The sequence below is a fragment of the Panicum virgatum genome, chromosome 3N (genome assembly GCF_016808335.1).
Source record: "Panicum virgatum strain AP13 chromosome 3N, P.virgatum_v5, whole genome shotgun sequence".
NCBI classification, from domain to species: domain Eukaryota; kingdom Viridiplantae; phylum Streptophyta; class Magnoliopsida; order Poales; family Poaceae; genus Panicum; species Panicum virgatum.
Window position 1 is genome coordinate 54617839 of NC_053147.1, and position 11349 is coordinate 54629187.

Sequence of the window (11349 nt, forward strand, 5' to 3'; positions counted from 1 at the left end):
GTTGTAGATTTTGATTTGTGCTACTAGGTATATAAATACTAGTTCTTTAATCTTTTTCTTATCTGATGCTTGAAAGCTGGTATTGCTATGAAATTTTTGTGGTAGTTTACTCTTGTTACACTAGCTTTTCTATAAAAATTTCAAGATCAGTTCTCTTGTGTAGCTATTTATTTGATTTAATCCTTGTTTAGTAGACTTTAATTATGGTAAATAGTTTCTGTTCTTGATAAATCCTGAAATTATTCCTGAGTGTACATCTGGAGTAACTTAGATTGTCTAGGAAGTTTGAGCCTCAGTTCAAAGCTAGAACAGTAGTTAAAATTGAATCTTGCTAAACTGATGTCTGTTTTGTTTATTTTCTCAGAATTAATTCTGTGTAGATAAAATCATGAAAAATTCACAGTAGCTAGAAAATACATGTGTAGATCTCCTGTTAAATTTTGAGCTTCTGTTTTGCTCTAGTTTGACCTGTATAATTCAAGCTTGTGCTATGTGTTGCCTGCATGAATGATTTGTTGTGATTAAATGACTACATGTCTTGGCATGATCTTTACAGGGTTGATTGCTTTGTTCATGTTCTGTTTAGTGTAATTTTGGTAGAATTTATTACTATTTGTAATCTGAGTTGTTGATTTATTTGCAAACCATGACTTAATTGTATAGGAAATCACCCCCACTTGTTTAGGAAGTTAATCAACTTCTTTTGTGCTGTTGATCATGATGCCTTGTGTAGTTAAATTTGGTATTTAACTACTCTATAAACGATTGCCCAGGTGTGTATTTATAATGTTGTTCTTGCATTGCATATAGACACGACTGCCTTATCGGACGGGACGTACGAGCTGATCCCGGAGTCTGACGGAGGTGATCTCGAAGCTCAAGTAAACACTGCTGAACTAACTGAAGCCCCGGACCAAAGTTCAAAAGAGCCTAGAGCTGAAATAGTTAGCAACTACCGAGAAGGCAAGCCCCGGACATAACCTATACTTCAAATTATTATCACTACTGTTATTTACTTGTGCATTTACAGTTCATAGGATTTGAATTGGAAATCTAGATGCATGATCCTAGGAACCTATGTACTGAACACTAGACCTGAGTTCAAATAATTGCTAAGCTTATAGGACCGGTAAAAGTCGAGTGATTGCCTGTCACTCGCGAGCTTTATAGGAATTGTCTGTTTACTTTCTGTTATCAATATAAGGACGACGGACGGGGTTGTGATCGATATCATGACCTTATGTGAGACCCCGTCTGTGTTGATAAACTTGCTAAGGTCGCGGTGTGTGGTAGTGCTAGTTAAGTTTTTGAACGTACTAGCCACATGCCGTAAATATGGTACGCGGCAAGCCTAGTAGCCGATTGGACCGGGGAGTGGATATACCTTTCACTCTCTCAGTAGGGATAGGTTTTATTTTATGTTGCGCAACACTACGACTTCAAGGGACAAGGTTCGGCCTTGGAGCCCTGTAGTCGGGGAGAGTGACCATATCCACAAGCCGGAAAGAAAGGTCAACGGTTGTTTGGGAATGACCCGACGGTGTTCCAGACGTGTGTGCTAGGTTATCCTTGCAAGGTTGAATTTCGATTCAGAATCATCCGCCTCTCATGATGAAACGAGACTGCTTGATCTCTTTGCCACACAGAGTAAGAAGAGCAACAATATTTTAATCAATCTTGATGTTTGCTTAGATTTCTACCATGATTGGATAGTAGTTGTTTACATAGAATGGTTAATCAACTAGAATCTTGAAAGCTAAAACTTGAAAGTAAGGACATACTCTTTATTGCTTTTCAGCAAAAGGAAAACCAGAGCCTCACAAAACCATGCATAGTCTAGCTAAGGTGGGCTATTTATACCCATTGACGGTTAAGTCTTGCTGAGTATTAGAATACTCAGCCTTGCTGTTGAAACTCTTTTTCAGGTATGAGTTTTGAGGATCAGATCGCTAGCTTGACCTATCCTTGCTCGTTGCCTCCTGGCTGGTCCGTAGAGTGGGATACGTCTTCGGGCGGCAATGACTTTGACGAGTGATACCATGCTTGGGCTAGCCTGGTATCCTTTGGCGACGTGTTATAGCCGTCGTGTTTTACCTTCCGCTTTCTAAACTCTAAACTTAAGTTATGGCTTGTATAACTGTTTTACGTAAGTTGGTTTTGTAATAATGTTTTGAACTGGTTTGTAATCATTACTATGCCTGTGTTGTAAAATTTTGGTTGTAATATCTCTGGACTCGCCTTCGTGCAGGGTATGCTTGTTCGATCCGAGAATCGGTGGTTGTATCGGGACGTTACCCGACAGACCAAAAATTGTTCCGTTTGAAGTGCGTTTGAGCAATGTTGCCTTTATGGTGATGGCCTACGCACTTGAGCCGGGATAATTTAGGCGGTTCTGCCACAGCTGGTATCAGAGCTGCAAGCGTACACCAGAGGTGTTGGAATCATAAAGATCGCTTTTCGTGTAAAATTTACCAATAAGGTGTTTCTGAAAAACTATGTTGGAATCGTTAAGAGATGTGCATAGAACGTAAAGTCCTAGGGAATTTATGGGAATTACTAGGTGGTTATTTGTGTATGGTTTATGTTATCTGACTTCCAGCACCTTACATTTTGTTAAACCATACTCACAAGCAATCCTTAATTACTGTAACGACGCACCTACGTGAGGTAAGATGGTAAGGATCCTCAGTCAGCTGAGGGAGTCTGACCTTCCCATCGGTGATGTGAGCCGAACGCTGCCCTCAAGCAGTGGCTTACTTGAGGTGCTTCCAATATACCGACTATTAGTTGACTATATTGGAAGTAAAGTGTGCTCAGTCAGCTGAGGGAGTCTGACCTTCCCGTCGGTGATGCGAACCGAACGCTGCGCTCAAGCAGTGGCCTACTTGAGCTGCTGCCAATATACCGATCTCGGTCGATTATATTGGGAGTAAAGGAACTTGTGAATACGCCTCTGAGTAGCGTATGTTAACGTTGGCCATACGGCGGAAATTGTATGGCTGCTGCTTCTATAGTGAGCGGTAATGTTTGGGGACGCTTTCATGAGTGCTGGCATGAAAGGTTCAATGATAATTATATATATATATGTTCTGTCAATCTTATGCAGGTACGCTAACCACGATTCGATAAGCTAAGAACGGTTAGAATGTATCGACTAGCTATATAGGGAGAGCCGTATTTATGTATGCCACCGTGCTAACCACGTAAGCCCAACGATAGTTGGCAATTGTTTATCTTGTGAGGAACGAATAGGATGTGCATGCATATTTGGTTGATGTTCTAATTGATTCCTAGTCTTTGAAGTGGTTACACGAGCTTTTTAAGAAATTTCTAGTATGAATCCTTATAAGGTAAGTGTTAGTGTGCTTAAAACATGAGTGAGTGAAATTATGATTTTAGTAGCATACTTGTTAAATGCTTAGGTTTCCTTGGATGAAAAAAATAGGGTTTTGAGTCATGCCTTCATCCTAAGCCCTATCTTGTTGTTATAAGGATCTTTTCATACCTTAGAATCTCAAATGATGAACCAGTACCGATTGTGGTTTGTTATTTTCTGAGTTAGGAACCATATCATCTTTTGATTTAAAATCGTATTTGTTTTTCCGCAGTCTTCTTAAAGTTTTATTTGAGAAGTCTTGAGATAATCACATTACTCACATTTGAATCCTTTTTGATTCAGATGGCGACTTGTTCCCAGGTCTTTTGGGATGAGGAGGGAAATGCTCATACTGACTGTCTGTACTGGGAGGGTTTTCCGAGGATTCTTTGGGATTCACTTTGTATCTTCCACTACTCAGATCCACCCCAGTACACGGGACGCCAGTTTTCTGAGGATGGAATTAAGAAGAACAGAGTTACAATGACCATTCCTCAGCACCCCACCTTGGAGTGGCCACCGATTGAGATTGAGGTGATTGGGTACCGTCTTGTGGATGCTTTTGAGAAAGCAGCTCTCAACGCTATCACCACTTTTTGTGAGCACCATCCCGAGGAGGTAGCTGCATACCCTATTGGTTTGTTTCCAGCAGTCAGTACTGGAAATGCAGAGTGGCTGTTTAGGGTCACACATTTTGGGCACTTGATTGGAGATGTAGCGGATGAGACTATTGAGGCAGTAGTCAGATATATGAATGCTCAGTCTCACTACCAGATACTCCAGCAGCGACACATGGACCAGGTGATAGACTTGGCCCAGAGTTTTCAGCGAGGCCTTCGTTTGAGGGATACTCAGATTCAGGGACTTCAGGATGCCGTTGCTGGGAGGGATCTGGCCATTGCACAGTTTGAGCATCAGGCTATGGAGCATGGTGCTGAGATAGAGCAGCGCAACATAGTTATTGGTTTTCTTTAGGGGCAGGTGAATGAACTTCAAGCAGATTGGGTTGATGCTTTAGCACATGTTGGTATGCTCCAGGAGCAACTCGATGCTCCAGCTGAGCCTGCAGCAGCAGAGGAGGACCCCCGAGGAAATTGAGGGAGTTTCTGATCTAGATTCAGAGCACGCACTTGCTGAGCCTAACCCTCAGCCGGACGACTCTTCTTCCGGCAGTGCCTCTTCTGTGGGCAACCTCGACGACTTCTAGGCATCTTAGACTTGTCCTAGATAGTTGTGTTCTCTTGTTGTAGTATATGTATATAGGGAAGATGTTATTGTAAAATAGCCCTAGAGAGGAGTACCACTTGTTGTATTATATGTGGTAAGGGTGCGCGATGTTAGGATGTAACAAAAATGCTACTTTGAATGTAATATAAGTAGCAACTACCAGTTTGGAAATCAGGATCTTCCGGCTTACCAAATCTCTTTATTTGTGCATTTTCACGCCGTTTGATGAATACTAAAGATGTTGCAAAGTTTGTGGCATGTGTGCTCATCAATTGTTAGCCTGTTGAATCTGTGAGACTAAATTTTAGTCCAATCCCTTCTATGATCTCTGTTGTTTAGCAACATAGCACATAGCGATGAAGAGCGAATTGATAGACTATTTTCTTTACCCTTTTGCTCTCAGCATTGAGTCTCTATACGATGGAGCATGAAGATATCTAACAGCTGACTAGTTTTGATTTTGTGGGTTGCACAGTTATGTGTTGTGCATATTGTGCTACACCGCATTTAGTTAAATTTTGCTGATTTTGTTTTATCCAATGTATGATCATTGCACGTACCATTGATTCTGGAAGCGAGAAATATTTATCTAATGGATGTCTTCCATAATTACAGATGGTTGGTCATACTCGCGGAACACTTGATGGCTTCGGTTGTGAAGCTGGCAGTGGATCTCAGCAACCACCGCCACCCCCGTCGAATCTGGCCGAGTTAATGGCCATGCAAACAGAGTTGCTTCGCCAGCTAGTCCAAGGGCAACAAAATCAGCCACGCCAACAGTATGGAGGAAGGGAGGCACAACCAGCGGGTTACCAGGAATTCTTTGGTACCCAACCTCCACTTTTCAGCAAAGCTGATGACCCACTGGACGCCGATGCTTGGCTCCGTACAATCAATTCCAAGTTTGCTTTGTTAGCAGTACCGTGTGTTGATGCAAACAAGGCCCCCTTTGCCGCCCAACAGCTTCGTGGTCCTGCACGAATATGGTGGGATAATTATTGTTCAATGCAGCCTGCTGAACATATCATATCTTGGGAGGAATTCAGAACTGCCTTCAGATCACATCATATTCCTGAGGGACTAATTGAAAGAAAATTGAATGAGTTCTTGGCTCTAGATCAGGGAACCCGCACTGTTTTACAATATGCACAAACCTTCAATCATCTGTGCCAGTATGCGGGCCATCATGCTGATAATGATGCCAAGAAATGTGATCGTTTCTGTCGTGGCCTCAATACCAAGCTCAAGGAACGTTTAAACTTGGTTCAGCCCAATACCTATAATGAGCTGGTTAATATGGCCATTACACAAGAGGACTGTATTGCTGCACATCGTGCTGAGAAGAAGCGGAAGGCACCAACGGGACCCTCGAGTGCCCAGCCACCGAGGTATCGTCTGGTGCAAAACACTCCACCCAGACCTCCACCGAGAAATGCCCCAGTGGGCAGGCTTGTCTTTAGGCCGCCTCAGCAGCAAGGAGGATTCAGACCTCCAGTGCCGCAGCAACAGCAACAGCAACAGCAACAGCAACAGCAGCAGCAACAGCAGCAATTTGGTCCAAGGCCAAATGTCCCACAATTCAATAGTGGGAATGGTAATAATCGATGCTTCAACTGTGGCAGTACTTCTCACTTTGCCAAGAATTGTCCGCAGCCCAGAAGAAATAATCCAGGGCAAAACTCCAACCAGGACAACAACAAAGGCAAGGGCAAGAGGCAAATGGTGCAAGTCCGGCAAGGGCGAGTTAACTACACCACTCTTGCAGACCTTCCCGAGGGAGCACCAGTAATGACGGGTACTTTCTCTATCCACAATAAACCCACAGTCATATTATTTGATTCTGGTGCAACGCATAGTTTTATAAGTGCCAAATTTGGAGCAAGGGTAGGATTGGACTTTTGTCATACTAAAGGATCTTTTATGATAACAACTCCTGGTGGGAAGATAGCTTCCAATCAAATCACTAGACATGTGCCAATTAAGCTGGGTACTAAATTGATCAAGACAGATTTGATCTTAATGAATTTAGAAGGCATGGATGTTATTCTGGGCATGGATTGGATGACTAAACATAAAGTACTGTTAGATATCTCTTCCCGAGCTATTGAGATAGATTCACCACATCAAGGAGCCACCATACTCTATCTACCACAACGAGAGTGCTTTAACTCTTGTGCCTATGCAGCAAAAGAAATTAAACTTGAAGATATCCCTGTTGTGTGGGAGTATGCGGATGTATTTCCAGATGATTTGCCTGGAATGCCCCCTGATAGAGACATCGAGTTTGTTATCGAACTTCAACCCGGTACCGCCCCTATATCTAAGAGGTCGTACCGAATGCCTCCAAATGAGTTAGCAGAATTAAAAGTCCAACTCCAAGACCTTCTTGACAAAGGCTTTATACGTCCAAGTTCTTCACCCTGGGGATGTCCAGCCCTGTTTGTGAAGAAGAAAGACAATAGTTTGAGGCTATGTGTTGATTATCGACCACTCAATGCAGTCACTATTAAAAATAAGTATCCTCTTCCCCGCATTGATATTCTGTTTGATCAGTTAGCTGGAGCTAAGGTTTTCTCTAAGATTGATCTTCGTTCTGGCTACCATCAAATAAAGATCAGGCCTTGTGATATTCCAAAGACTGCTTTCTCTACCAGATATGGACTATATGAATATCTGGTTATGTCTTTTGGCCTTACCAACGCCCCAGCATATTTTATGTACTTGATGAATTCAGTCTTCATGCCGGAGCTGGATAAATTCGTCGTGGTATTCATTGACGATATTTTGATCTACTCCAAGAATGAAGAAGATCATGCTGAACATTTGCGTATCGTTCTTCAACGATTACGAGATCATCATCTTTATGCCAAAATCTCCAAGTGTGAATTTTGGTTAGACAGTGTGAAATTCTTAGGCCACACTATCTCCAGTGATGGTATATCTGTTGATCCAACTAAAGTGCAAGAAGTGATGGATTGGGAATCTCCTATTTCAGTTCATCAAATTCGCAGTTTTCTTGGTTTAGCTGGATATTATCGTCGGTTCATTACTGATTTCTCCAGAATAGCCAAGCCTATGACGGAGTTATTGAAGAAGGGAGTGAAGTTTGGTTGGAATGATAAGTGTGAAGAAGCTTTCCAAACCCTCAAAGCACGTTTAACTACTGCTCCAGTATTGGCTACACCGGACAGTACCAAACCTTTTGATGTCTATTGTGATGCTTCGGGTACGGGACTTGGTTGTGTGCTTATGCAGGATAATCGGGTTATTGCCTATGCATCAAGAGCTCTCCGGAATCATGAGAAGAATTATCCAACCCATGATCTGGAGTTAGCAGCTGTCATTCACGCTCTTAAGATTTGGAGACATCATCTTATGGGGACTCACTGTAATATTTACACTGACCATAAGAGCCTAAAATATATCTTCACTCAAGCTGATCTCAACATGAGACAGAGACGCTGGCTAGAGTTGATAAAGGATTATGATCTAGAAGTGCATTATCATCCAGGAAAGGCTAATGTGGTTGCGGATGCACTCAGCCGCAAGTCACAATGCCAGTGTCTATCTGTAGTACCATTCAATGAGACTCTATGCCAGGAAATGATGAAGTTAAACCTAGAAATGGTACCTCAAGGAAGTTTGAACCATATATCCCTTGAGCCTACACTTCATGATAGCATCATCATGGGTCAATTACATGATGAGGGTATCAAGATCATCAAGGAAAAGTTATCACAAGGAGAAACAAAGTATAAATGTTTCCGAGTGGATCATAGAGGAGTTCTATGGTTCGAATCTCGACTGGTTGTACCTAAGGATCATCAGCTTAGAAAGCAAATCCTTGATGAAGCACATCTATCGAAGTTTTCGATTCATCCCGGTGGTACCAAGATGTACCACGATCTCAAACAAAATTTCTGGTGGACTCGAATGAAAAGAGAGATCGCCAGATATGTTTCTGAGTGTGATGTCTGTCAAAGAGTTAAAGCTAGTCATTTGAAAGTAGCTGGTACTCTCCAACCTTTATCTATTCCATCCTGGAAATGGGAGGATATCAGTATGGATTTTATCATTGGTCTACCCACTACTCCTCATAAGCATGATTCTGTTTGGGTAATCATTGATAGACTCACCAAGACTGCTCATTTTATTCCAGTACACACCACTTATTCTGCCAAGAGGTACGCAGAGATTTATCGCGATCAGATTGTTCGTTTACATGGAATTCCAAAGACGATTATTTCTGATCGTGGGCCTCAATTTATTGCACGTTTCTGGGAGCAGATGCAAGAATCCCTTGGAACAAAATTGATTCGTAGTTCAGCTTATCATCCACAAACAGATGGGCAAACTGAACGCATCAATCAAATCCTTGAAGACATGTTGAGGGCATGTACTATTCAATATGGCAAGAACTGGGTTAAATGCCTAGCACTGGCAGAGTTTTCATATAATAACAGTTATCAATCCAGCTTGCAAATGGCACCATTTGAAGCATTATACGGTCGAAGGTGTCGAACTCTTTTGAATTGGTCACAAGCTGGAGAACGCAAAATTTTTGGGCCAGATTTAGTCTCTGAGGCAGAGGAGAAAGTCAAAGTTATCCAGACTAATCTTAAAGCAGCCCAATCAAGACAGAAAAGTTATGCAGATAAAAGAAGAGATCCTTTACAGTTCGCGGTAGGGAATTTCGTATATCTGCGAGTATCTCCTACTAAAGGTGTTCAACGCTTCGGAATCAAATGGAAATTAGCACCCCGATACATCGGACCATTTGAAATCATCGAAACTTGTGGACCCGTTGCCTACCGACTTCGTCTTCCATCTCAGTTAGCTACCATTCATGATGTTTTCCATGTATCACAACTCCGGAAGTGCACCAGGGTACCTACTGAGATCCTTGAACCACAGGATATCGAGATTGAATCCGATCTATCTTATAAGGAGTATCCAATCAAGATTCTTGATACAAAAGAAAGAAGTACCAGAAGGGAGAAAGTTAAAATGTACAAAATCCAATGGAATCGGCGTACTATAGAAGAAGCTACTTGGGAGACTGAAAATTTTCTCCAAAGAAACTTTCCCGACTTTCTTAGAATCAATCCAGGTACCAAGTCTTTGCATCCTTTTCTTCTTTTAATCTCGGGGCGAGATTCCTTTTAGGGGGGAAGGCAGTAACACCCCGAGTGTCTGCACAGTAATTAAATAGGTGTCTGCACAGTAATTAAATAGGTGGCTGCACAGTATTTGTGTATGTTTGCTATGCATCTTGTGCTTGAAATGCTTAAAAAGGATCTTTTTGTAATTATGAAAGGTTATATGTGTAATTATGATTTTATGCAAGGTCCTTTATATAGTTATTTATGAATATAACTTTTGTGGAGGGTGTTTTTGTAAAATTTCAGTGCATTTAATGCTTGGTAGCCATTTTTGCTTGTAAGTCTACTTTTGTTATGAAATTGCTTTGAAAAAGACAAATTTCCTAGAATTCAAATTCCTTTCTGTGTTTTTAATTTTAGCTCTTGTATCTTTGGTCAAATAAATTTTTACACAACATCAAAGTTGTAGATCTTGAAAAGTTGAATAACTTTCATGTGGGGCACTTTTCCATTTGAGCTTTGGTTTAAAAGTTATCGCTGGTTTACAGTTTAGTCCCTGGAACTTTTGGAAATTGCAAAATCGCCCTTATCCCCTTCTTCCCCCTCCCTGCTCTGTTCTGCGCCGCCGCCCACCGACAGCGCCGCCGCCGACGCCCTTCCCGGCCATTCCGGCCATTAATCCGCCGTGCGCTGGCACCCACGCGTCGCGGACGACCTCCTCCACCGCCCTCTAGCCTCGCGCTGGAGCTCCTCGGCCGTGCCACGCACCCCCGCCGCTTCCAGAACCACCCCGGCGGCCGCCACCGCGACGCCGCCGTGGAGAGCCCAAACCAGAGGCCCAGCTCTCGATCTTTCGCGCGCCTGAGCACTACAAGAACCCCAGGAGTCGATTTCACTCGCTCCTTTGCTCTCTCCTCGCTCCCACACCGCAGGACACCGCCGCCGCCCCGCTGGAACGCCGGCGAGCTCACCCCGCCGCGGAGCCGCCACAGCAGGCCCGCTCCACCCCTACAGCCCCCACCGTTAACCGCACCTCGCCCTCGCGCAACTCCCAGGCCATTTCCCCTCACCCGAACCCCACCGGAGTCACCCCGCCGCCGTGCTCCGAGCCCGCAAGCCGCCGCTCGCCGTTGACACCCCATCTCCGACCACCCTAGCCTCGATTCCAAGCACCCAGATGTGCGCCTTGAACCCGTGAAGCTCCCACACCCCTCTACCCTCGCCGCCGGTGAGCCCCTCGCCGGGAAACCGCCGGTCAAACCCGCGCTCCCCCTCTGACCCGACCCGAGGACCTCGGTGTTTGAATTTGAAAAACCCCAGGGGGTTATCTGCGTAGTCAGTGACTCATAGGAATAGTACCCGCAGGGACTTGTTTGTAATAGTTTGCTGTGATCTTTGAAATTCAATATCAATTCATAGAAAATTCGTAAATTAGCACATCTTGATGTTTTGGAATCCTCTTGAAGATCTCTATGCAGTAGAACCATAATATATTAGGCTTTAGTTGCAAGTTTTTGTTGTAGATTTTGATTTGTGCTACTAGGTATATAAATACTAGTTCTTTAATCTTTTTCTTATCTGATGCTTGAAAGCTGGTATTGCTATGAAATTTTTGTGGTAGTTTAATCTTGTTACACTAGATTT